The following is a 24,981-nucleotide window of genomic DNA, read 5'->3' on the forward strand; positions in this document are numbered from 1 at the left end:
TTTGAAAAATTAAGAATGACTGTACTGGTAAACTTCTACATTATTTGATTTTCAAACAGCTGAGCAAAACTGAAGGTACTCAGACATTTCTCTCTTTACTCATTCTGATCGTCTCTAAATTGACACACAATATTTTTTAGCGCAACGCAGTCTGACTTTTAATGATCCCTACAAAAGAATGGCCGTGACTAACAATAACCTATATCTTCCATGAATCACTTACCTCACAAAAATCTTCGTTACTCAAACTACTGCAATACAGCGAACGCCAATACTGCCAGATATATAAAAGATTCTAACTACTGAAGGCTCTAACTACAGTTAGGCATAGTTAGAAAATGAAAGATTTTGATAGAAAACAGTGTATTTACCTTAATAGCGTCCAAAAGTATATATATATATATATATATATATATATATATATATATATATATATATATATATACAGGGTGTTTCAAAAATGACCGGTATATTTGAAACAGCAATAAAAACTAAACGAGCAGCGATAGAAATACACCGTTTGTTGCAATATGCTTGGGACAACAGTACATTTTCAGGCAGACAAACTTTCGAAATTACAGTAGTTACAATTTTCAACAACAGATGGCGCTGCAAGTGATGTGAAAGATATAGAAGACAACGCAGTTTGTGGGTGCGCCATTCTGTACGTCGTCTTTCTGCTGTAAGCGTGTGCTGTTCACAACGTGCAAGTGTGCTGTAGACAACATGGTTTACTCCTTAGAACAGAGGATTTTTCTGGTGTTGGAATTCCACCGCCTAGAACACAGTGTTGTTGCAACAAGACAAAGTTTTCAACGGAGGTTTAATGTAACCAAAGGACCGAAAAGCGATACAATAAAGGATCTGTTTGAAAAATTTCAACGGACTGGGAACGTGACGGATGAACGTGCTGGAAAGGTAGGGCGACCGCATACGGCAACCACAGAGGGCAACGCGCAGCTAGTGCAGCAGGTGATCCAACAGCGGCCTCGGGTTTCCGTTCGCCGTGTTGCAGCTGCGGTCCAAATGACGCCAACGTCCACGTATCGTCTCATGCGCCAGAGTTTACACCTCTATCCATACAAAATTCAAACGCGGCAACCCCTCAGCGCCGCTACCATTGCTGCACGAGAGACATTCGCTAACGATATAGTGTACAGGATTGATGACGGCGATATGCATGTGGCAGCATTTGGTTTACTGACGAAGCTTATTTTTACCTGGACGGCTTCGTCAATAAACAGAACTGGCGCATATGGGGAACCGAAAAGCCCCATGTTGCAGTCCCATCGTCCCTGCATCCTCAAAAAGTACTGGTCTGGGCCGCCATTTCTTCCAAAGGAATCATTGGCCCATTTTTCAGATCCGAAACGATTACTGCATCACGCTATCTGGACATTCTTCGTGAATTTGTGGCGGTACAAACTGCCTTAGACGACACTGCGAACACCTCGTGGTTTATGCAAGATGGTGCCCAGCCACATCGCACGGCCGACGTCTTTAATTTCCTGAATGAATATTTCGATGATCGTGTGATTGCTTTGGGCTATCCGAAACATACAGGAGGCGGCGTGGATTGGCCTCCCTATTCGCCAGACATGAACCCCTGTGACTTCTTTCTGTGGGGACACTTGAAAGACCATGTGTACCGCCAGAATCCAGAAACAATTGAACAGCTGAAGGAGTACATCTCATCTGCATGTGAAGCCATTCCGCCAGACACGTTGTCAAAGGTTTCGGGTAATTTCATTCAGAGACTACGCCATATTATTGCTACGCATGGTGGATATGTGGAAAATATCGTACTATAGAGTTTCCCAGACCGCAGCGCCATCTGTTGTTGAAAATTGTAACTACTGTAATTTCGAAAGTTTGTCTGCCTGAAAATGTACTGTTGTCCCAAGCATATTGCAACAAACGGTGTATTTCTATCGCTGCTCGTTTAGTTTTTATTGCCGTTTCAAATATCCCAGTCATTTTTGAAACACCCTGCATATATATATATATATATATATATATATATATATATATAATCAGTTCATGACATCCAGTCTTACAAGTCTCCTTTTTCTGACGGAGACACGTCCAGATCATCCTCTCTCTCCCCACATCCTCCACTGCTGGCGGCTCACCTCCAACTGCCCATCGCTACGCCCTGTTCACATCCAACTGCCCAACACTACACTAGCGAATATTCAACAGTGAGTCCAACCAGCAAAAACTGCACACAGTAAGATCAGTGATTTTCATACAGAGTGCTACGTGGCGTTACCAACATAAAAACCTAAATAGCCTACTTACACAAGAGCCAAGAGGGAATAATAAGAGTGGACGACCAAGAGCGAAATGCTCGGATTAAAAAGGGTGTAAACAGGAATGTAGTCTTTCGTCCCTACTGTTCAATCTGAACATCGAAGAACAATGATGGAAATAAAAAAAGTTTCAGGAGTGCAACTGAAATTAGAGGTGAAAGGATATCAATGATACGATTCGCTCATAACATTACTGTCTTGAGTGAAAGTGAAGGAAATTTACATGATCTGCTGAAGGGAATGAATTATCTAATGAGTACAGAATATGGACTGAGAGTAAATCGAATAACGACGAAAGTAATGACAAGTAGCAGAAATGAGAAAAGCGAAAAACTTAACATCAATATTGATGGTGACGAACTAGATGAAGTTACAAAATTCTGCTACCTAGGCAGCAAAGTAACTAATGACGGACGGAGTAAGGAGGACATCAAAAGGAGAATATCAATAGCAAAAAGGGCATGCTTGGCCAAGAGAAATCTTCTAGTATCAAACATGGGCATTAATTTGAGGAAGAAATTTCAGAGAATGTACCCCATGGAGTACATCACTGTATGGAAGTGAAACATGGACGGTGGAAAAACGAGAACAGAAGGTAATCGATGCAACTGAGATTTGGTGCTACAGACGAATGTTGAAAATTAGGTGGACTGACAAGGTAAGAAATGGGGACGTTCTGCGCAGAATCGGAGAGGAAAGATATAGGAGGAAAACACTGATAACTAGAAGGGACAGGATGATAGGACATCTGTTAAGAGATGAGGACAGTTGGACACGTTTCCACTCATTGACCTAGTTGACCTATAGTGGACGATTTTATATTTAGTCATTATCCATGTTCTGAAAGCTTTTTAAAACACTGGGGCTAGCGTAATTTGTAGCGGATGTTCTCTTCTACGTGTCTGCATTCCAGTTCCGTCTGTTGATCCATGTCTGAACTTCGAAGGCATGCAGTAATTACAAAAAACACTGGAAAGAGCGGGTCAGGTTTTGGAAGAATGAAACAAACCATTCCACATTCGCAGAGCAGTTATAGCATCATAGCCATCATCCTACCAATGCACCACAAGAGATGAAAATAGTCAGAATAAGTAATCACAAAGACGTCTTATCCTAATACAGGAAAACTACCATATCCAGAACACCATTACAGAGAACAAAAATGCGATAAACGACCAGATATAGAACGACACCAAATCTCTGTTAAACCTAATAAAAGAAATGAGTATATAAGAAAGACAATATTAAAAAGTACAAATGCATACATACAAACGCACAACGGAAAAATAAAAGGAAAAATTAAACAAATTAAGAATAATTCTCCACATATCATATGTGCGCACACACACACACACACACACACACACACACACACACACACACACACACACACACAATCACAGATATCTGGACACACGTTTGATAGTTGGCAATAACATCCAAACATGACATGAAGTAAATAAGTGTCCATTTCCTAGTGCTGTACAACCGAAATTTCCAGTGGAAGTAAATAGGGGAAGAGAATTAGAACGGGAGAACCCTTTATAATCTCTCTGCACAACAGCCAATATGTGAAATAAGATAGCGTAAACACAAACATGTACATATTTAAGGCCACTGAAGATGCCTTTCACCTAATAAAGGTTAAGCAAGTGTGACAAGAGAGATTTGATTTATTCTGTTGTAAATAGACGAAACTAAAATAATTAGTAATGTCCTATTACACGCAACTGAGTTCGACAAAGTTTTGGAAGCCTGTTCAAGGAGTTACGAATCCTAAGCGTTTCTTCACAATACGTATCTTCGCTAATGAAATTCATTCTAAATTACCAATCTCAGTTTGAGAAGAATATTGACGATGAAAGCTACAGCAATATAGGAAAAAATTACTTTAGTCTATATTAATAAAGCTGTCAGTGACCCAGATATGTGTTTAATGTGCAGTAACAAATATTTTTGATCATTTTCAATACACCAAATCATTTTACAGACAGCAAAGAAAATTTCAAATCTCTTCTAAAATGGTTTCTTATGGACAACTTTTCTCATTCTATAGGTGACTTTTCAAATGAAAACTGGTAACATGTGAAACTAAAAGAAAACCAAATTTTTTATTGTGTCACTAGCTACTTTAATAATATTCGTTATTTTTCAGTTGAAGACAGTTTGCTATTTAGTAACCCGTAAATGGCTAGTATGTGGAATAATCGTAGATAAGTTGTACGTATGTAGTATGTAAACTGGTCGCTCCGCATCATTTCGACAAAAATGCCGAAAACAACCGACTTTACACACAACGAATTAACTAAGGGCAAATTCTCCAGGGCAGTTCAAACACTGTCAGAAACGCGTACATATGAAATAATCATCAGACAGCATTAAATAAAACACAGTTATGATATCTTCCTGTCGGACAAAGCCGCAAATGTCACATTGCGTCTTCACAAAAGCAGATACTTTCCCGCTACCTAGTATTGTTATCGAGAATTATCACGTCCTGCCGCATACATTGGAGTGCTTTTTAAATATCATGTTACTATGTGCGTGTGTACTCTGAGTACAATTGAATGTAGCAACCAATTATCAACAACTTCTAGATTTGTATTTTGTACTATTGTCCAATAACAACCATTCAGTATATTATGTAGAAACGAATTGAGGGGGTGGGGGGTATGTACCTGAACGTATAATGAACTGTAATTACCATCTTATGGATCACTATCGTTATTTATTTCTAGGTAACTTTCATGCCAGAACAAGTATAACTTTGTGGTGGCTTTGGAATTTATCAGAATCAACACATAGTGAACCTAAGGTACAGCAGACATTTAATATAACAACACTTTTTTTCTATGACAATCCTAATATCTATGGGTTCCAGGTGCCAGTATGATCGGCTAATATATAGTTCACGCAAGTGCACACTATTTCGGTGGAGACTAACTAAATCAGACACAGGATTGTTCATCACAAGGCGACAGGGTCAATTTATCACGTGTGACACTTGAAGTATTTGTGTTGTTTGGTGCTGCAGAAGAAAACGTTAAACTTCAGCCAGAGTGTGATCTAAGAAATGTTTGACTACCAGTAGAGCTATTTTAGATATAGGTGTTTGTAGGGCTTACTATATAGGCAGGACTCAGTTTGGCGAGATACTAATAAGGCAACTGTAAGCAGACAATGCGACATTTCAAAAACAGAAGTGGATAAACAATTTTTAATGTGGAACATGAATTGTTTAGCATATTAAGCGTACCAGATGCAGAATGATGAGAAGAGCGTGGTTAGATAACAGTGACGTCCAGCTGAAATTTAACTATAGCAGAGAGAGCACATTGAAATTATTTGTCACATCAGCACCATAAAAGAACTCGTATCCTTTGTTCTTCGCAGACGGTTCACGTAGATATTAAGCGTAAGGGGCGGTTCTGCAGAGCTCAGAACAAAATATGTCTTTCGCTGTACTCGATCCACACGCTTAAGCACCCTTTAGAGGTCATTTTCCAGCGCTTTATGGTGGAGGAAATTATTAGAGTTACTGACGGCATCGGAGAACGTATAGTTTTCGCGAAATTCTAAAATACACCTTCCACGAACATTACTCCACCAGCTTTCTGTAGATAGGAGCACAATAATCGCCAGTGCAATCCACGAGAACAATGAAACAGCGAGCCACGAACCGTTTCAGATTTCGGACTGCTGCTGTTAACTCGATTTGAAAGTATCGTACTGCAGCTGTTTCGTTATGTCGTTTTTGTATGAGTCCATTCTCAACCGAAATACAGATATAAATAAAATCGCGGCTTTAAGTAGGTTCCACATCAAAAACATATCTTTTGTGTCTGTGGAGTCTCATCTGCTGTGAAAATAAGAGGATTCAGCTTCAGATTTATGGAGATTCGCTTCTGTACGCAGTTTATGGATGTAAATACTCCAGAGGATAAGGGAAAGAGTAATAAGAGTGTATTTTCAGCAGGCTGAGCATAAATCCGACTTCAGCCTCTATCGTTGGCTGAACTCAAATTATATAAATCTCTTTCCTCGAAAGGTGAGAAAGACCAAATAGCCTGTTGATGCTTTTGTCATACATCAGAATATCTTTATAGAAGCAGAAAATTGTTAGCTTAGTTCTCTACGTGCCTTCAGATGATTCCACGAAATGCAAGTATTTGTCTTCTCGTTTTGGCAGGCTGAGAATTTACTTTTGTACGCAAATTGTTAATGTAAAGAACCAGAAAGAAAAAGAATATTAAGACCACACATTCAGGAAGCTGAGTTAAACGTCGACCCAAACCTCTGTTAGTACATATGAAGATAGTAACTGTTCTCGAAAGAACAGATAACATCGATGACCGTGCAGTTTCTCTAGAATAAATGGTAATTAATTGAAACCGTCGGCTGCCGACAGATGTTGTTGACATACCTCGGTGGTGACAGCTGAAAATTTGTGCCCCGACCGGGACTCGAACCCGGGATCTCGTGCTTACAGGGCAGACGCTCTATCCATCTTTCTTTTTCATTTTGTTCGATACAGTTCGTTGCGTTTGGTCTGGGCAGACATCACAAGACATTCGTTCAAGTTGGTAGTTGAGTCCTTTACTCAGCCTTTTATTACAGACCGAACACGTTGAGCTACCGTGCTGGTGACAGAGGACACAGATGAAGAGCGCGACTGCAGGGACTTGTCCCTTGCACGCTTCCTGTGAGACCTGCATTCCCAACTGTCCACAATTGACATAGGTAATGTACCTCTGCTGTATTCTGAAGTCAAATTGTTTAAATCTCTTTTCTTGAGAGGAGGGAAAGAATGTACTGTTAATGATACATATATACATACATCAGAATAGCTATATTGTGACAAAATATTGTAAGCTTAGTTCTCTGTGTACTTTCAGATAGTTATGAAAAATGAGAATGAGTTTCCTAAAGATCATTGTGTTCATTGTTGACAAGGTGGAAGAAAGGAAATTACGGAATACCGTCAGTAGCACATAAATCAGCTTGATAGTATATGCTAAAAATGGTACAGCATTAATAATCTCTTTGATATTAGGATATCAGAGGTGACTTACAGTACTATTGCCTCGTTTGTGAGACGGCGCACACGCAATATAAGAACAATTTCAGTCCTAAATTGTTCTCGATATGATCATTTCCTTGCGACTCAGTTTCTTATGAATCCTTTTACCCAACACTGACTTTGTAAGAAACTTCCTGTTACTGAATTTCTCAGTCATTACACTACTGTTGTTGGAAGTTTCATTCGTTTATATCTAGTATGACTCATCAGCACTTTTTTCATGGTGCTTACTAGCACAAATCACATAAAAAAACTATGCTGACTGCTTACTATATGTTTACGCACATGCGATTATGAAGCTCGCGACTGATTCCTGCATGGAGAAAAGTATCTATCTTTGGGTTGATTTACGAAATTACTCATCAGTTCGTTGACACTACAAATCATTCATCACATTTTAAAGGTTTATGAGCTGAAAAGTCTCGCGTCATTTATGACAATATAAAATGTTTTTCTCTTTCTTTTTATATGAATGTCGTTATTACGTGGTGGGCTTTTTCCTAAATTAATTGCTAATTTGGTCATTATTTTAATTTTGATTTTTCTTTGATTTGAACTAAATTGCTTTTTGTAAGACGGTTTGTTCAATGAAAGTTATTCCTTAGTAAAATCATTAATCACGTTAATAATTGTAAGACACACTGATATTTTAACACGTTACACGTAAGTTGAAAAATGAAATAAACTTTTTTAGGTTCTTGCCTCGGCTAAACGTTTCTGCTCAAACATGAGATCTCTGATTATTATTTGCATTTGTCCACACACGGCCGGCCGCTGATGGCCGAGCGGTTCTAAGCGCTACAGTCTGGAACCGCGCGACCGCTACGGTGGCAGGTTCGAATCCTGCCTTGGGCATGGATGTGTGTGATGTCCTTAGGTTTGTTAGGTTCAAGTAGTTCTAAGTTATGCGGGACTGATGACCTCAGCAGTTAAGTCCCATAGTGCTCAGAGCCATTTGAACCATTTTTTTCCACACACGGGGGAGAGATTAATTTCTTACCATTTTCTTTCGTAATGCATTGTATCTGAGTCGTGGCTCTGGATGTCGACTGTTTAACTGAAAATAAAAATCTTAAAGCTGTGTCTTCCGTTGCAGTGGCTAGCGGCTGTGGAAAAAATGTGTGTTATAACTGAAGCGGGCGAATAATTCGCTTCCGCTAATTTTATAAATTAAAACTGCTAAGTAATGGCGGCTGTGGCTGCAACGGCGGCTGCAATTGTTGCGCTGAAAATAACTTGAATTACTAATACTCAAAGGAAGCGGAGATGACATAAGGCTTGTCTCTTACAATTGAAAGTGAATAATAGCATGAAACTAATATATTATCTGATTACAAGTACAATAATGCTTACATTCAACAGCACTCGCCAAAATGTCCGACTACTCGCATCGAAGACAAGAGAGAAAGAGTATTAACGGATAAGAGATGACTAAAGATGATGGTTTCTTTTCCAGCTACGCGGTCCATTATTGCAGAGAGCATCTTTTTTATTCTTTGCACTCGAAAATGACGCACAGAATTTTATATGATAACAATAATAACAATAATGATACACATGAGAGAAAATTACATTCTAAGGTGCTCACGTATAATCCTGAATTTTTTTTTTCAAATACCACTTTCAGGTTTTTGTGATATTTCTACTGGGGACGGTACTAGAGGCAGCCAATGACAGTGGTACAAGTAGAAGAGCCAGGAAACATCGAATTTAACACAGTTTATGGAGCAATCGACTGTTCCTCTCGGTTGAAAAATATCGCATTCAGATTGAACTCAATCATCAGTAGATCTTCTTACCGATGGCAATAAACATTTCATCACCATCATGATTCACACACACTTAGTGTATAATCACATTTGCGTTCCGCATTTCATCTCCCGCATGCTTTCATTTCGGTAGACTTTGCCACGTGCAAGAACATCGCTTTGACAATACCTTGGCGATTTGTCTGCCGACGGTACTGTCGCCCTGCTCGTTATGTTTTCATCCCTTTGAGTCCATCTATGTACTACGTCTGTCTATCGACCATCCATTCACGTGGCAGCAATTTCTTTCCGCCCCTTTTTCAAGCTAGGTGTTATGACTTAAACCCTAATCACCTCTCTGATTTATTTTTCGACCTCGCGCAGTAGCTCCGAACAGAGATTTAATAACTGACCGTTAATCAAAGCTCATTTTTGCATGATTTTGGCTTTAAAAGTGCCTATCTGATTGCTATACGCTAAAACCGGTAATACTGTTGTAAATTTTCCTCTTGAAGATTTCGAAAACTTTTAGTTTATCCAAAACACTTCATGCCACTTTCACCGTTCTTTTTGTTTTTTTCCTTGTACACTAAATGCAACTTCATTCTTTTGCTTTTACAGTTTTATTTTAGATACGTTTCTAGGTGTTATTGCAGTATTATTGCAAATTACACTGATGAACCGAAACCTTATGACTGCCTGATTAATAACTTGTTTATTCGTCTTTGGAACGAAATACATCACTCTGCGTACCAGGGATCCGACAGTTCACTGCTGGATTTGTGGAGGTATGAGGCATTAGGTACCTACGCACAGGTCATATAATTCGCGTAAATAACGGGCCGCTGATTTATGTACGCGGTGATGGCGCCCGATAACAACACAAGTGGGTGCCATAGGATCTACGATAGGGCGAATTTGGTAGCTGAATCATAAACGTGAGTTCGCTATAATGCTCCTCAAATCACTGTAGTACGATTCCGGCTCAAAAACACCGACAGTTGTACTACTGGAAGATGACATCGCCTTCGGCGAAGACATCAAGCATGAAAGGATGCCGGTGTCAACGTGTCTTCGATTACTATCACAAGTCCCTTGCAAGCGCAGGAGAATATTTCCCATAGCATAAGACTGCGTGCGTGGCGCGCTGTACGTCTCGAACCGCCGTTCACTTCTGTAGTGGCGCTTGTGGAGACGAGATAGTCTGGCAAAAATGTGATTCACCTGACCCGATACATTTCTATTGATAGACGGTCGATTCCCAACAGTCCCGTGCCCACTGCAATGGTAACCGACGGTGTCGTTGGGCTAACATGTGGCACGTAGGGGTGGTCTAGAGCGGAGATACACGTTCGACAATGTACGACGAAATGCGTGCTCCGAAACGTGCGTGCACCAGCATTTTACTGTTCAGAGAAAACAAGTTCTGTGAAGAGCCGTGGGCGTCCAACCATTTAGCGCCAAGTCGTAGTTTCAGTGTCCTACCTCTTTCCGTACATGCTCAAGGCAGTAGCACGTGAACATTCAACGAGCTTCGCCATTTTCGAGAAACTCGTTCACCGGCACTACATAATAATAATCTTCGCTTAGTCACAGTCGCTTATCTCAATGGATTTCTCCACCTGCAGAGCTTACCTTCGCTATGGTGATCCCCCATCTCTGTCTGGTCCGCTTACATACCGCTGTTACTGCGTCACGTACCCGCAACACAACCACGTGGCATTCAACGTCATAATGTTTTATCGTATCAGTGTATCTTCAGTCAGTTATCAAACATGCTGTATTAAGTTCATCCATTGGTTCTCGAAGTTCGTTTGTACTTTATCCAAACTGCTGTACTGTGTCATGCAGAAGGTCACGTTGTTGTTGTGGTCTTCAGTCCTGAGATTGGTTTGATGCAGCTCTCCATGCTACTCTATCCTGTGCAAGCTTCTTCATCTCCCAGTACCTACTGCAACCTACATCCTTCTGAATCTGCTTAGTGTATTGATCTCTTGGTCTCCCTCTACGATTTTTACCCTCCACACTGCCCTCCAATGCTAAATTTGTGATCCCTTGATGCTTCAAAACGTGTCCTACCAACCGATCCCTTCTTCTAGTCAAGTTGTGCCACAAACTTCTCTTCTCCCCAATCCTATTCAATACCTCCTCATTAGTTACGTGATCTACCCACCTTATCTTCAACATTCTTCTGTAGCACCACATTTCGAAAGCTTCTATTCTCTTCTTGTCCAAACTGGTTATCGTCCATGTTTCACTTCCATACATGGCTACACTCCATACAAATACTTTGAGAAACGACTTCCTGACATTTAAATCTATACTCGATGTTAACAAATTTCTCTTCTTCAGAAAAGATTTCCTTGCCATTGCCAGTCTACATTTTATATCCTCTCTACTTCGACCATCATCAGTTATTTTAGTCCCTAAATAGCAAAACTCCTTTACTACTTTAAGTGTCTCATTTCCTAATCTAATCCCCTCAGCATCACCCGATTTAAAAAAATTCAGGGGTAAAATTCAGGGAGCGAAAGGCTATTTACAATTTGTACAGAAAACAGATGGCAGTTATAAGAGTCGAGGGGCATGAAAGGGAAGCAGTGGTTGGGAAAGGAGTGAGACAGGGTTGTAGCCTATCCCCAATGTTATTCAATCTGTATATTGACCAAGCAGTATGGAGAAGAAGGTCACGGTGCTTTACGAATGTTTCGTTAGCACATATGCCGTCTTCATTTACCCACTTAAAGGCTGTTAAAGCTTCCTCTAGAGAGAATAATTTTGACGGCATGGATTCTCAAAATCTTTAAAATAACCATTGTAGTGTTAGGGGACATCTTCAAACGCCTGACCTAGAAAAATGAAGAACGAAGACTGTAACGAGACTGTAGGGTGTGCGCGGGGCAAACGTAGCCGGTCAATATAGCAGGAACGATTTGTGACTAGCACCAAGGGGGCAAATCCCAGAGCTTTTTTTTACTATCTTTCGAAACAGCTATTGTTGGACGGGCAACAGCCTTTTCCACCTGCTACCATCGAGGAGAGAAATTTTAGAATAGAGAGCGTAACTGTGGAACCGACGCTGCGAGGAGTGGCCGCGCGGTTAGAGGCGCCATGTCACTGACTACGTAGCCCCCTCCCGCCGGAGGATCGAGTCCTCCCTCGGGCATGGGTGTGTGTGTTGTTCTTGGCATAGGTTAGTTTAAGTAGTGTGTAAGTCAGGGGACCGATGACCTCTGCAGTTTGGTCCCTTAAGAAGTCACACACATTTGAAAATTTATTGTGGAACCAGACCGTGGCGCGATGATACTGACAAGATATAAGTCCCAGGGATTCCAAGATTTTCGAGAATGTTTCAATATCAGTAATACAAATGTGACATAAACTCATGCAAGAGCCGGGCGACCATTATTACAATAATCAGTAGTTCTACATTCAGACTGACTGTACGGCAATAATAAAGTAAAACATCGGCGGAGCGATGACTTTATTGCTCGGAATTCATCCATCATCATTAGATATCTTTGAGCGATTACTGCGAACCTTTGTTTCACGAACAACTTGAAACTCCGTATCTAGCTGCAGTTGCCGCTGATGGATATCTGATGACGGACAAATTCCGAAACGAACCATAAGTGCCGTAAAGTCATTCCTTGTCTGATGTTTTACATCATCTGTTGCGACCCAGTCAGCATGAATGCAGAATTAATTATTGTTTTAATTTCAAGTTTGACGTCAGATAAATAATGACAAAAGATGTTTTTTTCGTGTCGTATGATTATAAATTAACAATTTTCTCATTTTTTCCTTCACCTGTACCGCAAAAGTTTGCTTCTTGCCAAATTTCATTATTCTAGATCAACCGGAACAACTCTGTAAGGTTTGATGAGAGGGTTCAAATGGTTAAAATTGCTCTATGGGACTTAACGTCTGAGGTCATCAGTCCCCTGGAACTTAGAACTACTTACACCTAACTAACCTAAGGACATCACACACATCCATGCCCGAGGCGAGATTCGAACCTGCGCCCATAGCAGTCGCACAGTTCCAGAGTGTAGCGCCTAGAACCGCTCGGCCACGACGGCCCACTAAATGTGGATATTGTATCACAGACACAGTCCCTTTGACTGTTCAGAATTCACTGAACCCGAGCAAAGATATAAAAAAAAAACCATGCATGAACAGCGCCTATCAGATGGAGGGGGTCAGACAGCCGATCAGTTCCAGTCATTCCACCAGGAAGGAGGTACACGGCTCGTGTTGTCCGTAGTTCAGACATGCCTAGACGGTTAATATCGCGGTTCCATCGCGTCCGCGTTGTTCCTTTGTGCCAGGAAGGGCTCTCAACGAGGGAAGTGTCCAGGCGTCTCGGAGTGAACCAAACGATGTTGTTCGGACATGGAGGAGGTACAGAGAGACAGGAACTGTCGATGACATGCCTCGCTCAGGCAGCCCAAGGGCTACTACTGCAGTGGATAACCGCTACCTACGGATTATGGTTCGGAGGAACCCTGACAGCAACGCTACCATCTTGAATAATCCTTTTCGTGCAGCCACAGCACGTAGTGTCACGATTCAAACTGTTCGCAATAGGCTGCATGATGCGCAGCTTCACTCCCGACGTCCATGGCGAGATCCATCTTTGCAACCACGGCACCATCGCGGTATAGATGGGCCTAACAACATGCCGAAGGCACTGCTCAGGATTGACATCGTTCTCTTCACCGATGAGTGTCGCATATGCCTTCAACCAGACAATCGTAGGAGACGTGATAGGAGGCAACCCGGTCAGGATGAACGCCTTAGACACACTGTGCAGCAAGGGCAGCGAGGTGGAGGATCCCTGCAGTTTTGGGGTGGCATTATGTGGGGCCAACGTATGCCACTGGCGGTCATGGAAGACGCCGTAACGGCAGTGCGATACATGAACGCCGTCTTACGACCGATAGTGCAATCATATCCGCAGCATATTGGCGAGGCATTTGTCTTCATGGACGAAAATTCGCGCCTCCATCGTGCACATTTCGTGAAGGACTTCCTTCACGATAACGACACCGCTCGACTAGAGTTGCCAGCATGTTTTCCAGATATGAACCCTATCGAACATGCCTGGGACAGATTGAAATGGACTGTTTATGGACGACATGACCCCCCCAACCACTCTGAGGGAACTACGCCGAATCATCGTTGAGGATTGTGACAATCTGAACCAACAGTGCCTTGATGAACTTTGGATAGTATGCCACTATGAATACAGGTACGCGTCAATGCAAGAGGACGTGCTACTGCGTATTAGATGTATCGGTGTGTACAGTAGTCTGGACCACCACCTCTCAAGGTCTCGTTGTATGGTGATGCAACATACAATGTGTGGTTTTCATGAGCAATGAAAAGGGCGGAAATGATGTTTATGTTGATCTCTATTCCAATTTTGTGTACATGTTCCGGAACTCTTGGAACGGAGGTTATGCAAAACTTTTTTTGATGTGTGTACGTGAATGCTCAAGGTAACGTATTGAATATTTTATATGACAGTCATAGTAATAAACACACGAGACGTATCTGAGGTAGATATTTGCTAGGGAAGTTGTTTGTGAGACCTGTTCTCTTGACGGCGAGATAGTGTTCTGCAACGCTTTTATGTTCTTACTGTTTGTTCAGATAAAACGCGCCTTATGTCACTGAAGACCTGTTCGAAGACGACTCTTTATAATAATATAGTTACAATTGCCAAAAACAACACAGAAAATTAAATGCAATTGTAATCGTTAATTGTTACTAATATAATGCAGAAAATTTGCCACATTAATCGTTGTAAGCTAGCAAAACCAGCACGCCGATATTCTTCACTATTTGATCAAAAATATCCGACACCTATTAGTTGAATTAATGTGGAGTACGTCCATCATGCGCCTTGACTATGTTTTGAACTGTGGTGTCGTTATGTCTGTGGATGAATGACACCTCATTCTCCCTCAAGAGCTGAGACCAGACCAGGTTTATTGGACGCTAGGGTCTGGGGCGAAGCTGACGTTCTAACTCATACCAAAAGTGTTCCGTTTGATTCAGTTGGGGAATCTGGACAGGCCAGCTCATTTCGGGCATGTTAATGTCAACAAACCATGCCTCACGTACACTGCTTTATGTCAGGGTGCACTGTCATGCTCATACAATCCTTGTATCCAAACTGGTCCTCCACTGCTCACAGTACAGAATGATGCAAAATGTTTTCATACACTTACTTTAGCGTTTTCTAAGGCCTGTTGTTCAGGCATTCATCAAACCGAAACCCTTAAATCGGATTGTCATAGGGTATAGCGTGATTCATCACCACTAATAATTCATTTCCAATTTCCTGTGCAGTGTATTCACCTGATACACCACGTCCATTATTGCTTACCATTGACTACAGAAATATATAAAGCTTTTGTATGTTCATCCTTTTGACAGGAGGTCCTTGGGGCGACGGCCGATTACTATTGTAAGAAAATGAAACGCCCACAGCCGTCCTTACGATTTTATTTATTTTGTTGCAACAAATTTCGGCGCTTCAATGCGCCATCTTCATGCTTTAGTTGATGCGGAAGGGGTTGACACGATCCCTGTGCATATCGCATCAGTGGCCAGAATAACTGGGTACGCAGACTCTCTGCAAACTTTGGTGTCAGAAACTTCCTGGCAGATTAAAACTGTGTGCCCGACCGAGACTCGAACTCGGGACCTTTGCCTTTCGCGGGCAAGTTCTGCAAGTTTCGCAGGAGAGCTTCTGTAAAGTTTGGAAGGTAGGAGACGAGGTACTGGCAGAAGTAAAGCTGTGAGTACCGGGCGTGAGTCGTGCTTCGGTAGCTCAGATGGTAGAGCACTTGCCCGCGAAAGGCAAAGGTCCCGAGTTCGAGTCTCGGTCGGGCACATAGTTTTAATCTGCCAGGAAGTTTCATATCAGCGCACACTCCGCTGCAGAGTGAAAATCTCATTCTGGAAACATCCCCCAGGCTGTGGCTAAGCCATGTCTCCGCAATATCCTTTCTTTCAGGAGTGCTAGTTCTGCAAGTTTCGCAGGAGAGCTTCTGTAAAGTTTGGAAGGTAGGAGACGAGGTACTGGCAGAAGTAAAGCTGTGAGTACCGGGCGTGAGTCGTGCTTCGGTAGCTCAGATGGTAGAGCACTTGCCCGCGAAAGGCAAAGGTCCCGAGTTCGAGTCTCGGTCGGGCACACAGTTTTAATCTGCCAGGAAGTTTCATATCAGCGCACACTCCGCTGCAGAGTGAAAATCTCATTTTGGTGTCAGCACTCTAACCATCAACTGACAGTTGATGGTTAGAGTGCTGGTTAGAGTGATGCATCAACTACAGCCTGAATATGGCACACTGATGCCCCCGAAACAGGTCGTAACAAAATAAATAAAATAAGGACGGCTGTAGCCGTTTTGTTTTCTCATATCAGAAATATATGGCTTATGAGGTACTACCTCATCTCTGTACCCCATTGTTTTTAACTACCTACCCAGACTGCTCTGCAACCCTTTGGAACTCATAAGTGATTCCTTCTTATGATTTCATTCGATTTTTTTACAGCCACATTCCACAATGCTCGACGGCCCTGTCCGTCGACATATGAGATCTTTCTAGTCTTGTTTGGCTATGGTTTTTCCTTCGGCTTTTTGCTTCAGTCACATCACCAATAGTCAACATGGGCTTCTTCATGAAATTTCAAACGTCGCTGATGACTTTGTTGCCAGGTGACGTCCAACGACGACTCCACATTCCAAGTCAATTGAAACTCCTGATCACCCCTTCTGCTGTCGCTTCTTCTACGCTTACAAAACAATAAGCCCCACCCCTTTTATACTGGCGGATCCACCTCTCGTGACATCTGGTAGTCAATCCTGCATTGCACAGGGCTGCATTACACAGTTTAACACATACAAGTGCAAAAATTTTTACGCTACTGACCATTCAAATTGCTACACCAAGAAGAAATGCAGGTGATAAACGGGTATTCATTGGACAAATATATTATACTAGAACTGACATGTGATTACGTTTTCACGCAGTTTGGGTGCATAGATGCTGAGAAATCATTGTCCAGAACAACCACGTCTGGCCGTAATAACGGCCTTGATACGCCTCGGTATTGAGTCAGAGCTTGGATGGCGTGTACAGGCACAGCTGCCCATGCAGCTTCAACACGATACCACAGTACATCAAGAGTAGTGACTGGCGTATTCTGACGAGCCAGTTGCTCGGCCACCATTGAGCAGATGTTTTCAACTGATGAGAGATCTAGAGAATGTGCTGGCCAGTGCAGCAGTCGAACATTATCCAGAAAGGTCCGTACAGGACCTGCAACATGCGGTCGTGCATTATCCTGCTGAAATATAGGGTTTCGCAGGGATCGAATGAAGGGTAGAGGCACGGGTCGTAACACATCTGAAATGTAACGTCCACTGTTCAAAATGCCGTCAATGCGAACGAGAGGTGACCGAGACGTGTAACCAATGGCACCCCATACCATCACGCCGGCGATGACAAATACACGCTCCCAATGTGCGTTCACCGCGATGTCGCCAAACACGGATGCGACCATCATGATGCTGTAAACAGAACCTGGATACATCCGAAAAAATGACGTTTTGCCATTCGTGCACCCAGGTTCGTCTTGAGTACACCATCGCTGGCGCTCCTGTCTGTGATGCAGCTTCAAGGGTAACCGCAGCCAAGGCGTCCGACCTGATAGTCCATAGTGCTGCAAACGTCGTCGAGATGTTCATGCAGATGGTTGTTGTCTTGCAAATATCCCCATCTGTTGACCCAGGGATCGAGACGTGGCTGCACTATCCGTTACAGCTATGCGGATAAGATGCCTGTCATCTCGACAGCTAGTGATAGGAGGCCGTTGGGATCCAGCACGGCGATCCGTATTACCCTACTGAACCCACCGATTCCTTATTCTGCTAACAGTGATTGGATCTCGACCAACGCGAGCAGCAGTGTGGCGATACGATAAACCGCAATCGCGATAGGCTACAATCCGACCTTTATCAAAGTCGGAAACGAGATGGTACTCATTTCTCCTCCTTACAGAGGCATCACAATAACGTTTCACCAGGCAACGGTTGGAAACTTTCCATGTCAGCACGTTGTAAATGTCGCCATCGGCGCCAACCTTGTGTGATTGCTATGAAAAGCTAACCATTTGCATATCACAGCATCTTCTTCCTGTCAGTTAAATTTCACGACTGTAGCACGTCATCATCGTGGTGTAGCAATTTTAATGGCCAGTAGTGTATATTTTGTACCTTAATATTACACACAACACTGCGCTGGTTTTTTTTCTCTCTCTCTCTGTTGAATAGTCTTCCCACAAACATATCATATATTATCTACATTTACATGAGTACTCTGTAAACCACACTCAAGTGTCTGGCAGAGGGTTCATCCAACCCGCTTCGCAATAATTCTCTATTCTCCCAATCTCGAACGGCTTGCGGAGAAAACGAACACCTATATCTTTCCATGCGAGCTCGGAGTTCCCTTGTTTCATTATAGTGGTTGTTGCTCCCTTTGTAGGTCGGTTCAACAAAATATTTTCGTACTCGGAGGAGAAAGCTGGTGATTGAAATTCCGTGAAAAGATTCCGGAGCAACGAAAAACGCCTTTCTTTTAATGATATACATTTCAAGTCCTGTATTATGTCAGTGGCACTCTGTCCCATATTTTTCGAAAACACAAAACGGCTTGCTCTTCTTTTAACTTTCTTGATGTAATCCGTTAATCCTATCTGGTAAAGATCCCACACCGCGCAGCAGTATTCCAAAAGACGACGGACAAGTGTAGTGTAGGCAATCTCTTTCGTAGATCAGTAGCATCTTCTAAGTGTTCTGCCAAAAAAGACAGTCTTTAGTTCACCTTCCCCACAACATTCTCTCCGTGTTCTTTAAAATTTTAGTTGTTCGTAATTGTAATTGCCAGGAATTTAGCTGAATTTACGACCTTCAGATTTGACTGATTTATCGAGTAACCGAAGTTGTACGGAATTCTTTTAGCACTAATGTGGGTGACCTCACACTTTCAATAATTTAGGGTCAACAGCCAATTTTCACATCGTACAGATATATTTTTTAAATTGTTTTGCAATTTGTTTTGATCATCTGACGACTTTACTAGACGATAAACGACAGCACCATATCCAAACAGTCTCAGACGGCTACTCATATTGTCCCCTAAATCATATAGGTGAGGAACACCTGTGGGCCTATTACACCACTATGAGGACTACACCTGTCAGAATATACTTACCTTTTTGCGTTGACGTGTCCACATTTCAATACCTGACCTGCTTCCCAGGGGAAAATGAACATTAATGATTTATTCTTGCCACATGTGCCTATTGTAGACAATACCCAACCTAAAAACATGTGACTTGTAATAGCTGTAATTATTAGCCTGAAAATGACATAATACTTGCGTAATGTTGTTGAGTACACCGTCCTCACTCGCCAGTAGAAATACAATCAGCATATGTACTTGTTACACCTTGAATAATCGTTGTGGTTATGCTGGAACTGCCTCAACCTGTATACAATGTTTGTGCAGGGGAGATGATAACTATAAACCGGAGGATGAGCCATTGTAGAATCCGTACAAATAACTGAAATTACCTCCTTCATGTAGAAAGCAATGAGACAATGTGTCCTGAGGAAATGTGGCTCGCTGTTGCGCAGAAATTCTCGGGACTGGCAAGGAGAATGAAGGAAAGACGGAACGCAGGAAGAAAAAGTAAAACTGAAGGTGGAAAATCACAAGATGAACAGTGTGGGGAACTGCGCTCCAGGGACGGCAGGAAGGAAGCTCTCTTCTTATGTTAAGTCCCATAGTGCTCAGAGCCATTTGAAGGAAGCTCAATGAACGTCTAGGGCGCTCTTTAGAAGGAAGGCGAGTGATTTAAGCTCCGAGAGTTGGTCAGAGGTTCTTCGTAGCATACTCGTATTGGAAATCTTGTTACTAAGAAACTATTGCTTTGCAAGACGGTTAAGAATTTCTACTGCACCTCGGACTTCAGTCGTCTGGCAACTTCGAGCTATTGACGAATCTAACTTCCCCTACGTACTCGCAGTCAAAGCGGAATCTAATATAGGAAAGTGACGTTGTGTCTTGAGGTAGAAGAACGGCAATGCGTTAATCAAAAGAGTTTCGCATTTTTATCGAATGTACTGCGGCTACCTAAAGGACAATCGTGAACTAGGCTACAGACTTGCATGAATCACTCCGGTTCGTGTAATAACGATAGTTTGTTTCTTTCTTTCTGTAGGGTCATATCGTGCATTGAATAAAACTGAGTCGTCGAAACTAAACGTAACTATAAAACAAAACAAAAAACAAAAATAGTGAAAACACTCTAGATCGCAATGGTTATTTGATTTCAAACCACCTTTCCGACAAAGGTAAATGAACTGTTACCGGTTAATGAATAACTTTCAGGACGTCTTCGCCAATACAATGTAGAAGTTTTTCTGACAACATAACTTTCATCTCAGGACATGCCAAAGGTATTTCACTACCAGCAGGAGATTAAAAGTAGGTTTTTTCTCTCACTGAGGAAACGTGAAATACCGAACTCTGGCTGTTCGAACAGTATTCATACATAACATCGTCCGTGAATAAGCTCCATATCCTTCTCTTTCACAAGATTTCCATGAACGGTGGAGTGATACCGTGATGTTACCAAGGCGTTGGAGGTTTATACAGATGCACTTTAAAATGAAATTTGGTAGTTCGATCGCGCTATAAAAAGAAGCAAATAAGGTAGCCTTTACTACGGGAATAAATTCTCCTTATTTAACATTCTCGAATACGAGAATGCAGTGCTTCTTTGTGAGACCATAGGACGGCGGAACGCCAAGAAATAGTCTTCACGAAGTCGAGTTGCTGCAAACACAGGCCACCGTCGGGTTGATTAGGCCAGAATCGCTGCATCTTGTTCAGTTAGCGAAATGTTATGACACTGCTGTTACTGGCTTGCCATAACGTGTCATTGTTCCCCTGAACATGTGCAACGTTATCGTATGCCTTCAAAAATTCAGTCGCGCATTTCAATAAAACGGCGCCGGGTTTACACAAAACGGTTCAGCGATGTCTTATTGGTGAAACGCAAAAGTTTCCGATATTCTGCACCAAGAATTTAAGTCTGTTTTCTTTCCGTTCAAGCAAATAAATACGTGATTGCAATGCTCATTCAGCAGCGACACTTTCGTCGCACATGCGGTAGTCATAATGTTTTAGAAAAAAATATAGTTACGTAATTACATATCTTGTTGGTTAGTTAATTTATTTCATGTCCCGTGGATCATTTGCACAACAAATAGTAATGATGTGGGACGAGTCGTTTTACATTCACATCACAAATTATTTTGTAAATATGCCTGAATGGTGATCATTTACAAGTTTTTTGTTTTTGTTGTTACTGATATTATTATTACTGTTATTATCAAATATACAGATTTGCGTTAGTAATTCATACCAACCAGCTTTTACACATTACAGTAGTAGAAATTCTTCTACAGAATAGAAAACGTTGTCAGGGAAAAACCTTTTTCAGTTTTTCAATTTTTGCTCTCCTATTATGTCAGATATTTCATATCACTGGATAAGTGATCAAAAATTTTAAATGCAGCTCTGTGCAACCCCTTTTGTGTTAAATAAAATCTTAATGCGGAGTAATTAATTTTTTTCCTTCTTCTAGTATCGTAATTCTGTACATCATTGACCCTTTTGAACAGCACTGGTTTATTTACAACTTCATGAGGGAATACTTATACTGTGAAGCGGTAATCAAACTGCCTAACAACTTAAACGGATGTTTACAAGATGATCGTAGGTGAGCCCACATATTATTCTCACAGCTTGTTTATAAGCAATTGAAGACTGTTTCTAAACTATTAGTTACCCTAGAATATTATTCCAAGCGACATTACTGAATGAAACTATACAAAATATATCAGCTTACTGGTTTATCTCCCACGAATACGGACACCTACGAATTTTTAACTGTCCTCCATATTTATTATTTCCTCACCAAGTGTTAGCCTTATCAATGATGTAGTATCCTTAGATGTGAGGAACTTAATATGGCGAGTCTTTTTACATCTGTGGATGAGACCATTCGCAGGAAACCAGTAAATGGTACTTTTAGGAACCATGTTTATTATTTCTTCTGTTGCTGTATGTATGCTTGGACTGATTATAGTATTAGTGTCGTATGCAAAATAGAACTAATTCTGTTTATGGTATATTACGCGGAATACCGTTTATAGGACCTACAGCCTGTAAAATAAGAAACCTGTTGCCATTACACACAGAACGTAAAAGATATCACCTTAGTTCTTTCACAGCCTACTTGAGTGAACTCTTGTTCTTCATGAAATATCCATAAAGCATTAGTTTACTTTGAATTCTTGACTGAGATTTGCACGAGTTTACCCACAATTAAAATGCCCAGAAGATGTTAAAATATATCAGAGATGTTTGATGCCGACTCTCAAACGCTGGTCCATTGACAAAAAATGAATATTAGATATAATAGGAGGACAATGAGCGGAAGCACAAAGCATGGTTTGTAGCGGCGGGAAAAAGGAGAAAGGTGTGCAGGTACTGGTTGGCCCTCACAGAATATGTGTGGTCTTACAGGAAAAAGAAGTTGCAAGGAAAAAAGGATGTCCAGTTTGATACAGCTCTCAACGTTGATTTGACGCATTTGGATATCTCTTCTACGTGAATACTCGGAAAACTTGGTTTCAAGCATACCTCGGAGGTGCCAAGCAATTATAGACGCCGCGGTTGATAGTACGTATTATTGATTGTAACTGCATTTTTCTTTTGTTCACGTTTGATGTATGTATATATTTTAATGTTCTCGAACAGAATTTTCTACCGATTAACCCGACCACGGTCTTATTTAACATACTGTATAGATGAAGAACAACACAGGACCTAAGCCTTGACGAACCCATACGTGATTTCTCTCCGGTTAGAAGAATCTCCCGTGATAATGTTGGTAAGATTACTATGTTCAATATTCTGCTACCTTTTGGTCAGATATGACGTTATCCATTCCTTGGCTATAACATCAATTCCCTGAAAGTTCTGTTTATGTAGGAGAATGATTCAGAGAGTCAAATGCCTTAGAAAGTCGCAGAAAATACCAACTGGCGCTATTTTGTTATTTAATGCTCGTAAAATTTTGTGTGAGTGAACATGTAAATGGCATTCTCAGAAGAGCAACTCTTCTGAAATCCAAACTGTCATTTGCTGAGATGCACAATAAAAGACCCGCGGCACTCTACCGTAACACGGAGCTAGGGAATCAGAAACAAAAGTGATCATCCCCTTGATAAAGTGTTTGCAGTAATTCGGTTTTTAGGTTCGAAGCGGAACAACCCACAACGGCTTCCAGTTTGTCAAACAAGTCTGAATGACGAAGTGGCAGACCATCTCTCTGTAAAGAGCCGGAAACGACGAAATCGAGGGGATAGTGGAACATTGAGAATCAATCATTGATTAATTTTAAACATCGTGCATGACATTTTGAACGTAACACAGGTCGTCGCCCGCTATACTACGAGACACCTCACATCCATTCAAGAAACCTACCGAGCCGTAGTAACAGCGGAAAAACTGCTGTTGTGTTAGGGCAATCGAGCTGACTCATTTGGCCGTCTGATCACCATGAACGAGTGCTGGACGTATCACTATGAGTACGAGACGAATGAGCAAGGAAGCAGTGATAACACGCGGATTGGCCTCTTCTAAACTGAGCGAAGAGGCACCATCATCGGGTCTTTTTGAAACTGCCGCGGTGTGGTACTAACAAATTACGCTCTTGACGAGGTTACGGTACGCTGTCGAGAAGAAACTTCACTTGAAGCTGTACGAGTGTGTGCTTATTCTACAATAACACCCCAGGTAATTATGCGTAGGGCAGGTCACGAAGCTTCCTTCGGCTATGAAATTGTCTCATCCCACGTATTCTTCTGACATGGTACGCACTGACATCTTCCTCTTTCCTCAGATGAAAACAATATTGCATGAGAAACATTTCTCGAATTCCGACGTGACTGAAGTGGAACCTTAACAACATAAATGCAGACTTCTGCAACCGTGACCTTCGTCAAACCCATCATCTCTGCAAAACGTGTATGACACTGAAGAGTCATTATGCACAGAAGGACAAGCACAAAGAATATTCATGGTCCTTGCTTCGTAGATAAAAGATTATGACCAACCCTCGAATTTATTTACGGTTAACATTAAGAATGCTTATTTCAGTAACGAGGAAGAAATCCATTTTGCCGATAACCCCTACAAAGTCCATATTTTGGTAATTTTTCCTTGCAAGTTCTTCGAACATTGTGCTCTCATTACCAATGAAGCTCTGTTATCTTTCTACAATATCGCATTGCAAGTGGGTTGGTGCAGAAGTTAGTAGCATTTTCCCACTAGTTTAATTTTGCGATTCCGTGCTGTAGAATTCACTTGGTTTTGAGGTGAAGAATTCGCTGAGCCATATTCAAAGCGCATTTTCACACGGAAAGGAATTTCCTTGAAGGTTGTTGAATAGGGCATAAGATGAAAATCTGAGGGCGCAAGATTAGGTGAAGTGGGTTGGTGCAGAAGTTAGTAGCATTTTCCCACTAGTTTAATTTTGCGATTCCGTGCTGTAGAATTCACTTGGTTTTGAGGTGAAGAATTCGCTGAGCCATATTCAAAGCGCATTTTCACACGGAAAGGAATTTCCTTGAAGGTTGTTGAATAGGGCATAAGATGAAAATCTGAGGGCGCAAGATTAGGT

Source organism: Schistocerca piceifrons, chromosome 3, assembly GCF_021461385.2.
Source record: "Schistocerca piceifrons isolate TAMUIC-IGC-003096 chromosome 3, iqSchPice1.1, whole genome shotgun sequence".
NCBI lineage: Eukaryota > Metazoa > Arthropoda > Insecta > Orthoptera > Acrididae > Schistocerca > Schistocerca piceifrons.